Source organism: Oryx dammah, unplaced genomic scaffold (genome assembly GCF_014754425.2).
Source record: "Oryx dammah isolate SB20612 unplaced genomic scaffold, SCBI_Odam_1.1 HiC_scaffold_2, whole genome shotgun sequence".
NCBI classification, from domain to species: Eukaryota; Metazoa; Chordata; class Mammalia; order Artiodactyla; family Bovidae; genus Oryx; species Oryx dammah.
Window position 1 is genome coordinate 182,556,859 of NW_024070186.1, and position 20,249 is coordinate 182,577,107.

A 20,249-nucleotide genomic window follows, 5' to 3' on the forward strand; every position below is an offset into this window, starting at 1 on the left:
TTCTGCCATAAGGGTGGTGTCATCTGCATATCTGAGGTTATTGATATTTCTCCCTTAGCAGGATTTAAAGAACTGAAGAAAAAGAGTGGAATTCTGCCTTCCCTTGCTGTGGGTAGTGGCTGGATCAGTGGCTCCAAGGACTTCTGTGCCGTCACAGGATTAAACCATCTGGGGACATGGCAAATTGAGATGAAGAAGCTACAAAGTCGTGCCTACCTCTCCTCTCCTGGAACAGTGGATTAACGCCCAAGGCTATCCTTTCAATTATATCTTTGTTGATCAAGATGGTCCTGGTGAGAAGCCACCACCCCCCAGGACTGCCCTCTCAAGAGGCAGCTGGAGCCTCAGGGTTCAAGGTTGGAACCTGTGGACGAGTGTGTAGCTGGGCACCCTTAAGCACGTGCAGACAAGAGTTTGGGGTTTTTTTGGCTGTGCAGCACAGCTTGAGGGATCTTAGCTCTCTGACCAGAGACCCTGACAAGAGTCTACACGTGCTCAAGTGTTTATTAGAACTGGTATTGATTTTGTGGTGCTCTGGAAGATTTTTCAACCATCTACCCTAACTCTTTTTTTCTCATCAGCCCTGTTCTTATTAGTGCACAAGTCTAATCACGAGGTCTCCTAGGAACACCTTTACAGCAAGAGAGGAGGGATGCCCGCAACTTTTCTCAACCCCCCACCCCACCCGCCGCCTGCACCACTCTGGATGAGAACTATGACCGATAGCAGCTGCTAACATTTATTGAGCACTTGCTGGAGGCTGACATTGTGCTAAAGAAGTTATATCCCCTTCTCTCCCCGCAATAACCCTATATTATCATCTTAGCTCCCCACCAGGGATCCAACCCATGCCCCCTGCAGTGGAAACAAGGATTCTTAACCACTGAACCACCAAGGAAGCCCCTAACATCCCCACTTTAAAAGAAGAGAATACGGAAGCCCAGAGAAGGTAGGGGAGCTGTCCAAGTCAGGAATTAGAGCCAGGGAGGGCCCCCTCGCATCCTTTCAAGTCTTCTTGCCCACCCCACTTCCTCATCTCCCTGCAGCAGGCACACTTGAGAATCCTAAATTTGCCTTCACCTGATTATTGAATAGAGTTGATCATTCAAAATACATACAGAGAACCGAGGGAGGGAAATTGGATGCTGACCTTGAAGAGAGGTTCCTGATGATGTGTGGGCAAATTAAATCAGAGGCAGTTTTGATGACTGAGATGTCAGACCAGTTTTTCCCCTTACTGGGAACTCTAAAATCAGTAGACCCCAGAGATAAAGCCATGAGTGACACATTGGCCTTAAGCCCCCTAAAATCATCTGGGGGTGATCATTTAAAGAATTATGAATGCCAGGACTTCCCTGGTGGTCCAGTGGCTAAGACTCTGTGCTCCCAATGCATGGGGCCCGGGTTCGATCCCTGGTCAGGGAACTAGATCCCACAGGTCACAACAAAGATCAAAGATCTTCTGTGCCACAACTAAGACCCAACACAGCCAAATAAGTAAACAAATGTTCAGAAAAAGAAGTATGAATGGTGATATTTAATGACAAATGAGGCAAAGATCAGAGATCACTGTCCTTGACCATAGGGTCATTCAGAAGAGAACAAATCCAGGTCCAAATGTTGGTGAGGATGTAGGCAACACAAGAATTCAGTCACTACTGCTGCTGCTGCTGCTAAGTCACTTCAGTCGTGTCCGACACTGTGCGACCCCATAGATGGCAGCCCACCAGGCTCCCCTGTCCCTGGGATTCTCCAGGCAAGAACACTGGAGTGGGTTGCCATTTCCTTCTCCAATGCATGAAAGTGAAAAGTGAAAGTGAAGACACTCAGTCTTGTCTGACTCCTAGCGACCCCATGGACCACAGCCTACCAGGCTCCTCCATCCATGGGATTGTCCAGGCAAGAGTACTGGAGTGGGTTGCCATTGCCTTCTCCGTCAGTCACTACTAGGGGACTATAAAGGGATATAGCCACTTTGGAAAAGCACTTGGCATTACCTAAACAAGGCAGCATGCGCATTCCTACGACCCAGCAATCCACTCAAAAGCATATACCCCGGAGTCACTCTTGCCCAGGTGCACCCTGAGACACGCACAGGAATGTCCAGAGCAACCTTGTTGGCAATGGCGACTGAACAGCAAGCATCTCAAGTGCTTATGATTATATACAATTCAAGGCATCATTAAATATCATATGTTTGGGGATACACAGGTGATAAAGCTGTAAAGAACAACAGAAAATGATCAGCATAGATTTACAGATAGTAGTGGGCTTTGGGAAGAAATAGGTTGTGATGGAGAGGGACACACCGGGAGGGTCTATGGTTTGGTAATGTTCTAATACTTAGGTGGTGAGTATATGAATATTTTATTGTTATTCATTAGACTATACACTTAAGTTTTAAACACTCTTTTGCATAAGTGATATAGCTCGCAAGTTAATTTTTTAGATTTACAGTTAAAAGAAAAGGAAGAGAATGGTCTAGAGGTAGGATAGAGCAAATTCAAGACCCTGTGGATATTTAAGTGAAGTGAAGTGAAGTCACTCAGTCGTGCCCGACTCTTTGCGACCCCATGGACAGTAGCCTGCACCAAGCTCCTCCGTTCATGGGATTTTCTAGGCAAGAGTACTAGAGTGGGTTGCCGTTTCCTTCCCCAGGGAATCTTCCCGACCCAGGGATCGAACCCAGGTCTCCTGCATTGTAGACAGACGCTTTACCGTCTGAGCCACCAGGGAAAACAGTGGATATTTAAGGGGCACCCAATTCTCCATGGGAGGAGGCAATGGCAGCCCACTCCAGTACTCTTGCCTGGACAATCCCATGGACAGAGGAGCCTGGTAGGCTGTGGTCCATGGGGTCGCTAAGAGTCAGACACAACTGAGCAACTTCACTTTCACTTTTCACTTTCATGCATTGGAGAAGGAAATGGCAACCCACTCCATTGTTCTTGCCTGGAGAATCCCAGCCAGGTCAGGGGAGCCTGGTGGGCTGCCATCTATGGGGTCGCACAGTGTCGGACATAACTGAAGTGACTTAGCAGCGGCAGCAATTCTCCATAGCCTCAGATAACATTCTCAAACATTCTCTATAGTATTAGGAATGCAGCTTGTAGTAGAAACCAAAAGCTCCCTAACAGTGACCTAAATAATATAGGCATTCAAAGATCTGTCATAACAGGAAAGCTAGTGTTTAAGGGTTGATCTAGTAGTTCAGTGATGCATTTCGGCAATTCTCCTAGAGGCACAAGATGGCTGCTACAGCTCCGGACAACACATCTTCACCCAACCACTTTCAGAAGTAGGAAAGGAGCCAGGATAGTGAGAAAGACTTCCTTCATAGGCTTTTCATCAAAGGGGAAAATGTTTCCCAAAAAGTCCCAGCAGAGTTCCATTTACATCTCACTGGACAGAACTGGGTCTTTTTTTTAATCTTTATTCTTTGATTTATTTGTTTATTATTTGGCTATCCTGGGTCTTAGTTGACGCATGTGGGATCTTTAGTTGTGGCATGTGGGATCTAGTTCCCTGACCAGGAACTGAACTCAGGTGCCCTGCATTTGGAACACAGAGTCTTAGCCTCTGGACCACCAGGGAAGTCCCAGAACTAGATCATTTAACCACTGCCAGGCACAGGACAGAGGATGATATGGTTGGATGAAATCATCAACTCAATGGAAATAAGTTTGAGCAAACTCCAGTAGATAGTAAAGGACAGGGAAACCTAGCGTGCTGCAGTTCATGGGGTTGCAGAGTCAGACACGACTGAGCGACTGAACAACAAACCACAAGGGAGGCTGGGAAAATGTTTGCCCTTTTCATCCTCCCTATCAGACAGAAAAGGAAGGAGAGGGACTACCCACTGGGCCGGAAAGCATAATGCCTATCCCAGTCCGCCCCCACCTCTAGGCACATGGAGTACATCTATTCTACCATTGATGCCTTCAAATCTGTCAAGTAACCCATGCCTCCGTGGAAACTGGAGTGGGTACCACACAGCCCCAGAATGAATGGGTGAGACATGTCTGTTTCTTCTGGGAGATGCCTGGTGGTGGGGGAGGGGTCGTGCTCTGAAAAGCCTTGGCTCTCCAGCCCCCAGCTCATGACCCGACACAGAGTGATAAACCTCACTTTGTCAATCGACGGATGCTATCAGATGACTGAAGTCAACAAGTCCTCCTGCTCTCATGATCTGGTCAGATGCTAAAGCCTATAGAAAAGGGAGAAGCTAGTCGGGCGGCAGGTGGGGGCGGCCATGAGCCACTTTATGCACTGGTTGCAAATCAACTGAAAACTTGAGCTTCGAGGGCCCAACAGTTCACTATGGTGGTGGGCCATGGCAGCCAAGGGCTGGTGGGAAGGAGCAAAAATCCAGGCTGTGCTGGCCTACAGTCCTGCAAACAATGACTGCCCAGCATTTGAAAGACAGTGACCCTGAGACAGGACATCTGCTGTCCTGTTTGCCGCAGTCCCCACCACACCCTTCTGTTTCTCCAACGCTGAAGCCAAGGGTTGACTGCTGTTTATCATCACACTCATGTGGTTCTTCTTACCCTTGGCCACTTCCCAAACTTTGGGTCACCTGTGCAGCCTTATAGACACTTGAGTTTTGGATCCTTGAACTAAAGCACTGAAGACGGTCAAGTTCCCTGTTCTGTGGTGAAAGTAACAAGCCTACTCTCACATCAATGCCTTCCCTCGCTCTGGGGCATTGATGTGGTAAGTGATTGAAGTCAAAGACTCCAGGCTTGTTCCCAAAGAGATAAAAATCAGCCCTACCATCTCGCTGAGCATCAGTCCCTGCGGTGAAGCCGACATGCAAAACGGCCATGTGGGGTGCCATCTCTGTGCAGTGGCTCAAACGCTGCTGTGGCGGTTACTCCAAAGCACGGCTCTTCCTGACTATTGTGACATGGTGTGTCATTCCAGGAAACCTGAGCGCCGACTTACAGCTACAAAACCAGGAAATAAAACGAAGCCGGGCAAAAAAATCCGTGAAAGACGGTGCACTTGGCAACATTTCTGAAATAAAAACTAGCGCTCACGTGAAGCTTATCGCGTCAGCCACTGTTCTAAGTGCTTTTACACGGATTAATTCACTCAATCCTCACACAAACCCTAGGAGGTAGATACTTGTTTTGTTGCCATTGTTCAGTTGCTAAGTTGTGTCCAAGTCTTTGCAATGCTAATGGCTGTAGCCCACCAGGTTCCTCTTTCGATGAGATTCTCCAGGCAAGAATACTGGAGTGGGTTGCATTTCCTATCCCTGTTTCAGTGGGATGTGGTACCAGCCCCCACATGACTCCCAGGGATCCTCACCTCCTGCTCTTCATGGCTGTGTACATTAGTCAGGGATAGCCCAGGTGACTAATGGAATACCTCAGAAGTGACAGTGTGTGGCTTCCAAGGCCAGGTTACAAAGGGCACTGTGAGTTCTGACTTGGTTTCTGGACTGTGTGCGCTGGGGGAAGCCAGCTGCGATGTTTTGAGGACCCTCAAGCAGCCCCGTGGCGAGGTGCGCATGGAGAGGAACCCACTGGCCAGTCCCAGCTTGACAACAAGAGAGTGAGGCACCATGGAGGCCAGCCCTCCAGCTCCAGGGAAGCTTCAGATAACTTCAGTCTCAACCTTCATCTCCTGCAGTCTCACGAGAGACCCCAACTCAGAATCACCCACCAGATTCCTGACCCAGAGAAACCAAAGGAGATAACCCACAATTACTGTTTGCAGTCAGTCACTAAGTCTTGGAGGTGATTTATTAGGCAGTAAACAGCGCTTCCCTGATGGCTCAGCAGGTAAAGAACCCGCCTGCGATGCAAGAGACGCAGGAAATGCAGGTTCAGTCCTGGGGTCAAGAAGATGCCCTGGGCGAAGAAATGGCAACCCACTCCAGTATTCTTGCCTGGAGAAATCCCGTGGACAGAGGAGCCTGACAGGCTACAGCCCCTGGCGTTGCAGACAGTAGGACACAGCTGAGCACTCAAGCACTCACGCTGTTAGATAACTAGAACAGGTGGCAAAACTCGGGCAGCAGTGGGGCTTCCCCAGTGATCCAGCGGTTAAGAAACCACCTTCCAGTACAGGGAGCTCAGGCTTGATCCCAGGTCGGGGAACTAAGACCCCACATGCCTTGGAGCAACTAAGCCCATGCAGCACAACTACTGAGCCTGCACTGGAGCCTGTGGGCCCCTAGAGGAAGCCTGCATGCCCCCACGAAGACCGGCACAACCAAAACAAAAAACTCAGAAAGGGAAACAAGCTAAATAACTTGCCCAACTGGCAACTAATGGCGCCAGAAGTTGAACCCAGGCCATCTGGAGCCCATGCATCTAACCATTCCACTACACTGCCCCTCTGGCCGCTTCCTAAAGGGATCCAGCTGGTGTCCAACTGTATCCATCTCCCTTTTGTTGAGTGCCTACTCTGTGTTCCCAGTGTTACCTATATGAACTCATTTCACACTCTCCCAACAACTCGGGCAAACACGTAATATTCTCTGCATTTTATTTTTTCTATTAAAATGTAATTAGCCAAGTAATGCATCAATGCATTCCTCCTTTTAAAAAAATTCAATTAGAAGATAAGATCCCTAAATCTCCTTAGAACACTCCCATCCCTACACCCAGGTCCCTCTCCCAAGCTGACATCGTCAGTTTGGTGGGTACCTTTTCAGATATTTCTTCCTAGTCATTTATCTATATTCATACTTATGTTCCCCCCACACCCCCCAAAAAAAAAAACTACATAGCCAAAAAACTATGGGATTAAGTCTCACAAAATAATGTTGGGCAAGACACAATAGAATACACTGTGTGACTCCTTTAATGTAAATACAAAATGCAGGCAAAATGATACTAGTGTTTAGGGTTGTAGGTTTAAGCCACAAAATGATCAAGTGAATCAAAGCAGTGACCACCATAAATGCCAGGACCATGAGTACTTCTCAGGATAAAGGTGGGGGTCATTGCAGAGGTGTCAGAGTAGTTTCGAGAGGGTGGCACTGTTTTATATTTACCTCCGAGGTGATTCCATGAGGTTGGCTTTGTGATAAATCATTAAACAGGGCGTTTTCATTTTGTGTACCTTCCTATAAATATAATTCACAATTGTAAAAGGCCTAGTTTAAGAAAATACGTGTTCTGTATTTCTGTTTTATAGCAGATTTCTCATTCTATCTTTCTAAACACTGATTCTGTTCACTCTCCAATAAGTCTATCCACTTGTCACCTGAAAATGTACTTCATTCTTTTTAACAGCTACAGTATATTCTACAGAGTGGGAATTCCAGATTCACTTAGTCATCCCGTTCAGATGAACATTTGGTTTGTTTCTAATTTGAACAAGACTGCAGTGAGCATCTTTGTGGACATGTGCATTTTCTTAGGAAAGACCCCAGCAGCTGGAATTGCTGTGGCAAAGATATGAACATTGATAGTTTTTTTTATTATTATTATTTTTGGCCACGTCCTGTGGTATCCTAGTTCCCCAGTCAGGGATGGAACTCACACCCCGAGCAGTGGAAGTACAGAGTCTTAACCACAGGATTGCCAGGGAAGCCCCTCTTTTTATCTTTTTTTTTTTTTTTTTGAACTCTGAGAGTTTTAGTAAACATTGCCAAAATAGTGTTCACTGTAGACATACTGGTTCCTCCCTCTCCAGCATCAGGTAAGGATTCTCATATTCCTACATCCTCACCGACTCATGATATCGTCCAAGTGCTCCATTTGGGAGCCATCTGGGGGAAGGAAAACACTGCCTCCTAATTGTCCATTTCACAGATGAAGAAACAGAGTCTCGGGCAACTGAAGTACTTTGCCTGAGACAACGTAGCAAGGGCTTCCCAGGTGGCGCTAGTGGTAAAGAACCCGCCTGCCAGTGCAGGAGGCACAAGAAGCAAAGTTCCGATCCCTGGGTCGGGAAGACTCCCTGGAGAAGAGCAGGGCAACCCACTCTAGTATTCTTGCCTGGAGAATCCCATGGACAGAGGAGCCTGGAGGGCTGCAGTCCATGGGGTCACAAAGAGTCAGACACGACTGAAGCGCCTTAGCATACACGCATGCACGTAGCAAGGAAGCAGCAACTCAAGGACTTGGATTCAGACCTTCTGTCTCCAAACCCAAGCTCTTGCCAAGATGTAGGGTTTTGCTCTCTAAAGAACAGGTGCTCCTGAGACATGCCATGGATACCCCCTATTGTTGTTTAGTTGCTAAGTCATGCCCAACTCTTTTACCAGGCTCTTCTGTCCATGGGGTTTCCCAGGCAAGAATACTAGAGTAGGTTGCCATTTCCTCCTCCAGGGGATCTTCCCAACATAGGGTTCAAACCCACGTCTCCTGCTTGATAGGTGAATTCTTTACCAATGAGCCACCCAAAAAGCCCATGGATATCCCCTAGCGAGAGGCTAAAGGCAACCCAATGTCCCCAAGGTCACAACTAGCTGAGATGCACGTGGAACCTGGCCCAAGGGCTGGCAGGTAGACCACCACCTGCATGGAAATCACTGGAGAGGAAATGAGCTCGAAATGGAATTGACAAGTTGCCGCCGCCAACTCTGATAGTAAATTAGATAAACTTGCATCTGACACTATGCATTTAGAGCAAGGGAGCGCGAGGTTCTCAGCAGTCCTCAGCTGCTCCCGAGCAACAAGCCACTGGGAGTAAAAAATAAAACAATCTGAAGCTACAAAACGCAATAATGAATGATAACAGGCCCCAGAGCACCAAGGGAGAATTATTGGAAAATCAACTAAGAGCCCATCAGACGGGAGGCCTCAGCAGCTGGTAGCATGAGATGGTGAAGTGTGGCAGAGAAAAGAGGGCTTGCAGTCAGAGATGTCTGGGTGTGAAGCGACTCCCACACTTGCCCGCTAGGTGACCTTAAACAAGTTCCTGGAGCTCTCAGAGACTCAGCTTCCTTGACTATAAAATAGGAGTGGAAAGAGCACGTACTACCTTCCAGCACTGTTATGAGGATTAAACGAGATATCAACTAGACAGGGCCCAGGGTCGCCAAGCACAGTTGTTCAGGTCGGGCACAAACAAGGCCATGTACCTGAAGCTGTGAGTGGGGTTACAGTTGCACTCACCCTCCATGCCCAAGCAGGAGGCTTTCTCAAATTTGCCTGAGCCCGCCATGGACTGTATCAGCCTCGAAAGTGCTGGGCACATAGTAGGTGATCAATAAATGGGAACATTAGGATCATGGCAACCTGATTTTCCCCAACTGGGGGTGCAGGCCTGTCTGACCATGGCTGTGACAAGAGCTCCTCTCCTAGGACCAAGAGAAACCCCTACGCGGGTCCTGAAAGCAAATCTTGCAGGACTGAGTGGAATGAGCCACGTTCCCCCCACAGCCCATGCAGGAAAGGCTAGGACTCCGGGAAGTGCAAATGGAAAGCGAGTTGCCATGCCCTGTGCGGCTTCACACTTCCGTAGAGACAAGCGCTCCAAGGAGGGGAGGGCATGGGGGGACCAGAGCCCCATCTCCACAGGGCCATCCCCATGGACAACTTCCAGATCTTTGCCTATGTTTTTCTTTCTGCCTAAAATGCTGTCTGCTTTGTCAGTCTCACTCTTCTCAGACCCAGCTCAAATGCCCACTCCCTTGCTTCCCTCCCCAGATCCCTGTACCCCCCATCCCAGGCTGGAAGGACTAACTGCAGCTTATGCCTCCTTGTAACCATCCACACACCCACCCACAACTGGACATAAGTGGTTTTCTCTCCGTCTGATAAGTTAATGAATAAACGAGTGAGAGAGAGCCCAGCCTTCCTCTAGGACCCTATGAAAGAGCAGGGACCTCCCCCTCCATCCTGGCCTGTCCTTTTATAATTAGGACCAGTGAGGTCTGAAGTCAGAGAACAGTGTGTTAGGACAGGAGAGGGCTGACAGTTAGGTGTGATGGGCCTGTCATTCTGACGGCCCCAGGGGCTTCGACAGAGTAAAATGCGACCCACAGCCAAGGCAGAGACACACCATGGCAGGTTCTGTGTGCAGGATAACGAGCTGGGGAAGGATGATCCTTGCTACAGAAAGAAGAATCTCTGGAGGCCTCCAGTCTTGCTGGACCACCTGCACTTGTAGGACTGCACTTCTAATCCAGGGTCATTTTTAAAGAAATTGATCAGACAAACACGGTGCTCTGGACCCAAGGGTAGCCTGGTGTTAAACCGAGCTGAGCTCCCAGGTCATCCTGGACCTGGGTCTGCCAGAGCCCTGGTCCTGCTGCACCCTCGTCACTTGCTTGCCCTTCACTCCCCCTCTGGCTGTGCACACCCAGAGGGCAGGGACTGAGTTTCCTTAAGATCTTGCAGTGCTGGCTCCCTGCAGGAGGTCATTAAGTGCTTCTGACCAAATGAAAGGCAGCAAGCTCAGGCTTCCCTGGTGGCTCAGTGGTAACAAATCTGCATGCCAATGCAGGAGACCCGGGGTCTCCCGAGAAGATCCCACCTGCCATGGAGCTACTAAGCCCATGCGCCACAACTATGGAGTCTGTGCTCTAGAGCCCGCTGAGCCCACAGCCGTAGAGCCCGTGCTCCACAAAAAGAGAAGCCACTGCAAAGAGAAGCTCGCACACTGCAACTAGAGAGTAGCCCCCGCTTGCCTCAACTAGAGAAAAGCCTGTGCAGCAACAAAGACTCACCCTCGCCAAAAATAAATGCATAAAATTATAAAAAAAAGAAAGAAAGAAAAGAAAAGAAAGGCAGCAAGCTCAAGAGCAATCAGGAGAGGAGCCCCTTCTGCCCCAGCCCAAGTTTGGTCCTCACCAGAGTGTGATGCTGTCATGACTGTGTGACCTCAGATCCCAAACTGTATGAGAGCTGGAAGCTGGATGGGGCTAGGGGAAGAGGGCCAGGGTGTGTATGAGGCAGCTCTTGCTGCAGCAATGAATATTCCTAACATCTCAGCCACTTTCCATACCAAACACTGCTTTCTTGAGCGTGTTACACAAGGGCTGTAGGTTGACTACAGCTCAAGCCAGTTCAGCTCGACTCAGCTGGGCTTGGCTGCACTGGGCTCCACGGGCCCTCTCTGCAGGACCAGGCAGAAGAAAGAGCCAAAATCTGGGGCTCTGTGTTCTCATGACAAGGGTCAGAAGCTAAAGGAAGGCAGAGGCTAGCCATGCTTGCATATCACATCATATCACATCAGCTTGCATTTCTATGGTCAAAGTGAGTCATGTGACCATTCGATTGGGGTGGAATGATGGAGAGGAAATGGAAAACTGTGAACAAATAATGCCATTGAGCAGAATACATTATTTTTCACTCTCCAGCCTTTCCTCTCCTCCATTCCAGAAACATATTCCATGTGGTATGAGCAGATCTAATCATCCTTAGCACTAAGTAGGCAGATGAATTAGGCCAGCCAACTGGAGTACTGTATTGACACCTCCCAGGCCACGACAATTGGCTCAGGAATGGACATGTGATATAAACAGGCCAATGAGAGCCCTTCCCTGAGAACTTTCTGCCAGAGCTATCAGGAAAGATGCTCTCTTCTCTCTGGAATTGCTAAGCAGGTAGGATGTGAGTGCAGGGCTTCTAAGTAGCCACACCGGTCTCCACAGAAAGGCACAATCCAGTATGACAGCAGTGAGGAAAAGGTTATATGCTGCCCACAGGTGACTGTGGCTGGTGCAAATGAGTTACTATGGTTCACACTTCCTTTGGGGTTTAATTTAAATTTCATTTTAATTCATTTACATTTCAATCTAATAGTCATAGATAGCTAGTGGCTAACCTATTGGATGTAATCAGTATAGAGTCTTTTATGTTTTTTTTTGGGTCCCTGTGTCCCATTGACCCTGATGCCTTTTGTCACTTATAAGAGCAAGTAAGTGTCTTTGCATCACTTTGCTGACAAAAGTTTGTATAGTCAAAGCTATAGCTTTTCCAGTAGTCACGTATGGATGTCAGAGATAGACCATAAAGAGGGCTGAGTGCCGAAGAATGGATGCTTTCAAATTGTGGTACTGGAGAAGACTCTTGAGTCCCTTGGACAGCAAGGAGAACAAACCAGTCAATCCTAAAGGAAATCAACCCTGAATATTCATTGGAAGGACTGATGCTGAAGCTGAAGCTCCAATACTTTGGCCACCTGATGCAAAGAGTCGACTCATTGAAAAAGACCTTGATGCTGGGAAAGATTGAGGGCCAAAGGAGAAAGGGGTGGCAGAGAATGAGATGGTTAGAGAGCATCACTGACTCAACAGAAATGAATCTGAGCAAACTCCGGGAGACAGTGAAGGACAGGGAAGCCTGGTGTGCTGCAGTCCATGGGGTCACAAAGGATCGGACACTACCTAGCAACTGAACAACAAAAGTGTCTTTGCTTAAGATAGTAAGGTTTCCAACATCAGGAGTGGAAGAGTCTAGGGACTTCCCTGGTGGCCCAACAATTACAAATCTGCCTTGCAATGCATGGGACGCTGGTGTGATCCCTGGGTGAGGAACTAAGATTCCACATGCCATGGAGCAACTGAACCCATACACCACAACAAAAGATCCTGCATGCCGCAACCAAGACTCGAGGCAGCCAAATAAATAAATCAGATATTTTTTAAAAAAGAAGTGGAAATAGTCTTAAGCAGTGCCATCAGCAACAGTATCACCTCCATTTATTGTGCCCCATTATATGCCAGGGGGCTTCCCAGGTGGCACAGAGGTAAAGAATCTACCTGCCAATGCAGGAGACGCAAGAGACACGGGTTCAATCCCTAAGTCAAGAAGATCCCCTGGAGAAGGAAACGGCAACCCACTCCAGTATTCTTGCCCAGAAAATCCCATGGATAGAGGAGCCTGGTGGGCTACAGTCCATGGGGTTGCACGTTACATGCCAAGCATTCAGCTGATACACATCTCAGTGATCTTTCTAAATAGGCCCACGAGGAACTTGGAGAGCCAGACAGCCTAGACTTGAATCCCACCTTCACCAATTACCAGCTAGGGGCTTCAGGCAGGGTATGCACTTTCTGATGCCTCAGCTTCCTTTTGGGCCCAATGGGGCTGACGTTGTCCCTGCCTCGTGGGGCCGTGAAGGCCAAGTGAGCTCTCACGCGTGGACTGCATACAACAGTGCCAGGCATGTAGCAAATGCTCCCTGGTGTTAACCCTTTATGTTTTCATTATTCTCATCCTGATTCTGCAAAGTGATGAAGGTAACAGGTGACAAAGAACCAGGACTGAAACTTCAGCCTATAGGACTCCAGAATATAACCTCTTTACCACCACATCATTCTGTCTGTGGCTTTTAAACTCCTCTGTCCATGGACATGAGAAAAGTAATATGAATAAGTATTAGCACTAATCATATGCCCAAGAATATAAATCCCAGCCAGTTTTGCCTCGGAGCCCAAGCTTTTAACTCTCAGAGAAAGAAAACGATTCCCTTTTCAATGCTCCTCCTGTCCTTCTGTTAATGCCAAGGAGAAAGTCCCCGCTCAGTGCCAATGTATCTTTAATGCCTCTCCAGTACTTGTGCAGAGAGAGCCAGCCTAAGGCTCAAAGCCGACCCCAGTATCTGGAGGGGATTTAATAGGCGCTGTGCTTAAGCTCTCTGCTTTATGCCTCAGGCAGAGGCAGGAATTCCCTCTCTCTGGAGAAGGCAATGGCAACCCACTCCAGTATTCTTGCCTGGAAAATCTCATGGACGGAGCAGCCTGATAGGCTGCAGTCCATGGGGTTGCTAAGAGTCCGGCACGACTGAGTGACTTCACTTTCACCTTTCACTTTCATGCATTGGAGAAGGAAATGGCAACCCACTCCAGTATTCTTGCCTGGAGAATCCCAGGGACAGAGGAGCCTAGTGGGCTGCCGTCTATGGGGTCGCACAGAGTCGGACACGACTAAAGCGACTTAGCAGCAGTAGCAGCAGCAGAGCTGCTATGGCTCCCGGTAGCCAGGAAGGCAGTGATTAGAGAGGGAAAGGCTTGGCTTCAGGAAGCTCTCGGAGCCTGCAGAGGTGACCCACAGCCTGCAAGGCTCTCCTTTGCAGCCCAGGTAAGTTTCACAGGGTGGTGGATGGCAGGGCACTGGGGGGCCAGCAGCCTTCTATGACCACCAAATGTCACCCAGCCTGCATCAGCTAGCTGACAGATTCTTGACCTGCAGTGAGTAGAGTTGCAAAAAGCACTCCACCTCACAGCATGTGATCAGGAGCCAAAGGCCCTGATCTGAGTACCGGGTTGAGGGTCTGTGGGCAGTCCCTCCCTTCTCTGAGCCTCAGTTTTGTCATCTGAGAAACAGACATAACAATGCCTACCCCCAGACTTCCCTGGTGGTACAGTGGATAAGAATCCGCCTGCCAAAGCAGGGGACATGGGTCTGAACCCTGTCCTGACCTTAGAGAAGATCCCACCTGTTTCGGGGCAACTAAGCCTGTGTGCCACAAGTACTGAACCTGTGCTCTAGAGCCCGCAACGTGCAGTTCCTGAACCTGAGAGATGCAAGTACTGGGGCCTGTGTGCCTGGAGCCTGTGCTGCCGCCACGAAGAGCAGCCCCTGCTCGCCACAACTAGAGAAAGCCTGCACACGGCAACCAAGACCCAGCACGGTCAAAAATAAAGAAAGAAAAATTAAAAAAAAAAAAAAAAAAACCTACCCCCACAGAATGATCCTAAGAAACTAACGAGGCCATACACGAGAACACACTGTGTAAGGAACTGAATAAACATAAACTGCTGCCATTTTTATTCTGAGTACACGTGCACTATTTCCATGTAGGAATCGTGCACACAAAGTCAAGGGCTGACCCAAGGGTGCGACGGAATCACCTGTAATTTTCCGAATTCTCTTTGTTTTTGCATCTGTCGCTTTCTTTCAGGGCAGGGATCTTCTTTCCCAACTGGGCAGCCCATTGCCTACGGCAATACCTGGTAAAGCAGAGCAGCAACAAATATTTCTTATATGGATGGATTATGGCTGATGGATAAATGGAGAACTGGATGTGTGGATGTATAGGGGCAAGGATGGGTGGAACGAAGGGATGGATGATGGATAGACGGACTGTGGACGGATGAATGCACACGTGGTGATGGATAGATGGAAGGATGAAGGATTGATGCATGATGGGTATATAATAGATGGATGAGAGATGGCTGGATGAATGGATGGACGGTAGATGAGTGGGTGATGTATTTATGGGTGACGGATGTATACCAGATGGATAAATGGATGGAGGATGGATGGGTGATGAAATTGAAATTTTAGGATGCAACTCTTGGCTAGGCCAGAATCTTACTCTGGTACTAGATCCCAACACCCCAAACCCTCAAACCACAAGGAGCGTGTATATATGTGTGTGTGTTTGTGTGTCGTGCTCTCCTGAGGGAGAATTAGGCAGAGAATGTGGGTTTTGGGGAAAAAAATGTTCAAATTAAAAGATACTTTTTTAAAAAATGCCAGGCAGCCCCATGACAGGTCTCCAGCATGGGCACGAAAGGACCAACAGGCACACACAAGTGTCCTGGTACCACTTGGTTGCTACCTAAAATGTATAATACTTTTAAAACAACTTCTGGAATATGCCCTCTGAGAGTCTGCCTTCTCCCCAATCTCTTATGCCAGCTACATCATCCAGACCAACACAAAGGAAGGTCAGTGTTCAGGAGCCTGCTGGTGAGGCCGGTCAAGGCGAAAGACCCCAAAAAGGCATTTCTCATGTGATTCAGCACAGTCCAGCACCAAGGGGCACTGATTTTATCTCAAACGAATTTTCCATGTGGCTGGGACCAAGAGCTCCGGCCTCCTCTCACCAGAATTCCCAGTTACTTCGAGTGGCCCATCTTCTAGGCCACCTACCTATGATGGGTTAGTCTCAGTGTTTGTCTGAACTCACCACTGGTCTCTCAAGCCCTCCTCGAGCCAGAGGTGGAACCGGCAGGTAGTGACCTGGTGCAGCCTAATTCCCAGCCCCTTACAATACTCTGGCTTCCCTAGTGGCTCAGACGGTAAAGAATCTACCTGCAAAGCAGGAGACCCAGGTTCGATCCCTAGGTTGGGAAGATACCCTGGAGAAGGGAATCGTTCCCTGCTCCAGTATTCTTGCCTGGAGAATTCCATGGACAGAGGAGCCTGGCGGGCTACAGTCTGTGGGGTCGCAAAGAATCAGACACTACTGAGCAACTAACACATTAACTCAGTACGTCACTGATGGGAACGCAAAGAGGGAGCAAGTAGCCCCGCCTACAGAGGCCAAGGAAACCTCAGCAGGAAAGCAGCACTGACTCAGAGTTAGGCTTGGAGGATGCCCGGGGGACCCGAGGATGTCTCACAGCAGCTGGCTGAGCGCCTGGTCCACACTACTGGGGACCTCCTCTCGCACACCACACATCTACTGATGAACAGGTACCGACAACTGAGCGTGCATAGAGAGACGACTTTGCACATCTTTGCAAGCTAAGGGGACAAAGAACAGGCCACAACGAGGCACACCAGATCAGTTGGAGGGTGCCTGGCTTGCACAACCTTGAAGAAAGAGGAGGAAGGAATTTCCCAGGAGGACCAGATGGGAGCCATTTCAGAAGGTGGGGGGTGGGGAGCTTGTAAAAGACACAGAGGCATGAAGCAGCTCTTTGGAGAACAAGGCAGCAAGGGGCTTGTCGATGGTTCTGCCCGCCAAGCCCCACGCCCCTCAATTCTGGTAGCAGCATCTTGACTCTCCCTCAGGGACCACCACCATCAGTATGTGAGATCATGTTCGGGCCAACTCTGGCAACGAGCAGACTACCCAAGGCTAGACTACAGGGCTGCCTTCTTTACAATGGCAGGGTAAAGGGTTGCCCGGGATCCAAACCTGGCTAATGAGCCCCACCTGGGAGGTTTGCTGGTGCTAAACTGGAGGGGATATAAGCATGGAGCTGTGGGGGCTACCACAGAGTCTGTCCTGCTCAGTCTCAGCTGTGTCCAACTCTGTGTGATCCCATGGACTGTAGCCCGCCAAGCTCCTCTGTCCATGGGATTTTCCCAGGCAAGAATACTGAAGTGGGTTGTCATTTCCTCCTCCAGGGGATCTCCCCAACCCAGGGATTGAACCTGCATCTCCTGAATCTCCTGCATTGGAAGGTGGATTCTTTACCGCTGAGCCACCTGGGAAGACCCTACTATAGAGTAAATCCAACAAAAAAGAAAGAATTCTGAAATGGAGAGGGGAAAAAAACAGAAGCAGGAGGAGAGGCAAACGGAAGTGGAGAGAAAGAGAGACACTGAACCCTGTCAACATCCTATGAGCACCTGGATCCAGCTGAGCCTAAAGCCGTCCCTTTTGTGTTGTTGTCGCTTAAGACTGTTTTCCCCCCAAAGTCTCTTTGCTTAAGCCAGTTTGAGTTAGATTCTGTCACTTGTGACCAAACAAGTTGCCTTATTCTGTGAAGAAGGCTGAGAGCAGAAGAATTGATGCTTTTGAACTGTGGTGTTGGAGAAGACTCTTGAGAGTCCCTTGGACTGCAAGGAGATCCAACCAGTCCATTCTGAAGGAGATCAACCCTGGGATTTCTTTGCAAGGAATGATGCTAAAGCTGAAGATCCAGTACTTTGGCCACCTCATGCAAAGAGTTGACTCATTGGAAAAGACCCTGATGCTGGGAGGGATTGGGGGCAGGAGGAGAAGGGGACAACCGAGGATGAGATAGCTGGATGGCATCACGGACTCGATGGACGTGGGTCTGAGTGAACTCCGGGAGATGGTGATGGACAGGGAGGCCTGGCATGCTGCAATTCATGGGGTCACAGAGACTGAGCTACTGAACTGAACTGATCCCAACATCCATACCAGGAACTCAGGACATGGGGAAGAGATGGGGGGGTGTGGATGGGAGTCAGCCTGGCCCTTTATGGTAACTGCACACAGGCTGAACTGTAGTTGTTCACTAATATGAACATTATTACTTGAGTTTACCCATTAACTGTCCCAAAGCAGGGTGTCCAAGAGCATGAGGTCCCTCTAGGTTCCAAATGGATGAGTCCATTTGTCCATTTATAAGAGGTTTGACCAAAGGGGTGAATTTAATTTCCTGCATACTTTTATATGCCAGATTCTTTGTGGCAACCTGATGTGATCTGAGAGACAAGTGCAGTTCTAACTCCAGCACGTGGACAGTGCACCATAAATAACTATCCAATGAATCAGTTAATACTGCCTTATGTAAATGGGATTCCCTGGTGGCTCAGATGGTAAAGAATCTGCCTGCAATGCGGGAGACCTGGGTCTGACCCCTGCGTTGGGAAGACCTCCTGGAGAAGGGAACAGCTACCCACTCCACTATTCTGGCCGGGAGAATTCCATGGACAGAGGAGCCTGGTGGGCTACAGTCCATGGGGTTGCAAAGGGTAAGACATGACTGAGTGACTTTCACTTTCATGTAAATGTTAACATAAATATGAAACTCGATTTCTGGGTGTGCAGAGCACAGAAGGTGAACTCCATGCGAGTCTCTATCAGCAGCCTCTCTGAGGAGAGCTTTGACATCACAGGAGACCAAAAGATGCATCCTGGGACTTGTTGAGCCTTGGCAAGAATTACAACCAAACTGAAAAGGAAAAGAATCTAGAAGTAGAGAAAATTAGGTTTTATAATGAAAATATCAACTAGAATGCATTATGCCACAATCAGCAGGGAGCGGTGTCTCGGGTTTTCAGGATGCACGAGGAAGAGAAGAAACAGCTCCGGCTCTTTACTGGGAGGTTCCTCTCCAGTGAGCACCGCTGACATTCAGGGTGGAAATGGCTGGAGATGCATGAACTCAGTGGAAACCCAGAAAGTCTTTTTCTCTTAATTTGGGTATTGGGCAGACTTTGTTTCTCACCTGGATTAAGTAAAGCCACTGAGACAAGCAGGAAAGTTTCAAAAATCCAAATACTAGCAGCCAACTGTCTTTAAATTCACTACAGGCCATATTTGCTTTGGAAAATTAAAAAGTTACAAAATAAATAACAAAAATGAATGATAACACGCAGAGCTGGTATGCACGCATGCTAAGTCACTTCAGTTGTGTCCAACTCTTTGTGACCCTATGGACTGTAGCCCGCCAGGCTCCTCTGTCCATGGGATTCTCCAGGCAAGAATACCGGAGTGGGTTGCCATGCCCTCCTCCAGGGGATCTTCCCGACCCAGGTATCAAACCCACGTCTCTTGCAGCGCCTACATTGCTGATGGATCCTTTACCGCTGAGCCACCGGGGAAGACCAGAGATGGTTTGAAACACATAGATTCATACACTGAAGTGTGCACTCCAATGCTCCCTAGGTAACCTCAACCCATCCTCCCCCACATCTGCCATCCTTACCCCATCATCGCTACCCTGCTCCCTTTTCACACTGACAATGCCTCTGGGTTGTCACACAGACACAGCAAACTAAACCTGGCCAGTCTGAACTCAAGACGCCCTCCCCCTCCTGCTAAATAAATTAATAATAAATAGCAGAAAACAAAAATCTGTTCCCACTTCAGTCTTCTCCATCTCAGTAATGGACACAGCCCTGTGTTTATCAATAGAACAAAATTCGAGGAGGTGGCCTCAAGTGGCTCCTTTCCCTCACTCCACTTTCAATTTGTCAGCTGATCCTGTTGGCTGTACCTTCAGGCTGTCTCCTGAATCCATCCAGTTGTCTCCATCTTCCCCAGAGGCCAAGCCACCAGCGTCTCTCACCTGGCCTATCACCTGTTAAGCTTTTTATTCTTGCCTCCATCCAATAGTCTCCACTCATCAGTCAAATGCACTCCTTTGTTCAATGGAAATCATATCCTTTCTCCGCTTAAAAGCCCTCAAAGGCATCCCAGTGTATTTAGCATAAAGTCCAAATTTTATACCACAGCCAACAAGGCTCTGCATGACCTGTTCCCTGCCAAGCAATCTGCCTTCTGCAGCAGCCTTACTGACCTCCTTTGAGGTCTTCAAGTCTACCAGTCCATTCCTACCCCAGGGCCTTTGCACATGCTGCCCCTGGTCATCCTGTACCACTCTTCCTTCCATTCTTACTATCTTCTAGGTTTCCACTCAAATGTCACCTCCTTAGAGAGGCCCTGTGTGCTTCACCTCCCATCCAGAGGAGCTCTGCTCCCATACACGTCCACAAAGAGAATGGTGGGCTGAGTGCGGACCCCATTATAAGAAATGGATACTTGAAAAGTAATACCAGAGGTCACCCCTAGGAGAGGAAGTGGGTGGTGGGGAACAGGGAGATTTTTACTGTGCATTGTTTAATGCCTTTGATTTTAAAATCATGTGCATATATTATTATTCCAAAATGTGTGAT

General features: G+C 48.6%; 1 protein-coding gene and 1 long non-coding RNA gene across 2 annotated transcripts in view; one reads left to right on the plus strand and one right to left on the minus strand.

Moving 5' to 3' along the window:
* Window positions 1-14,418, plus strand: part of LOC120876470 — a 16,310-nt gene extending 1,892 nt beyond the window's left edge. Inside the window, exons 2-3 of the long non-coding RNA XR_005724178.1 lie at window positions 9,063-9,066; window positions 14,344-14,418. This is a non-coding gene — a long non-coding RNA (uncharacterized LOC120876470). The remainder of the gene's footprint in view (window positions 1-9,062; window positions 9,067-14,343) is intronic.
* Window positions 1-20,249, minus strand: part of GSG1L (GSG1 like) — a gene marked incomplete at its 5' end in the record, with an annotated part of 250,765 nt that overhangs the window by 195,633 nt on the left and 34,883 nt on the right. The gene's annotated exons all lie outside the window — the stretch shown is intronic.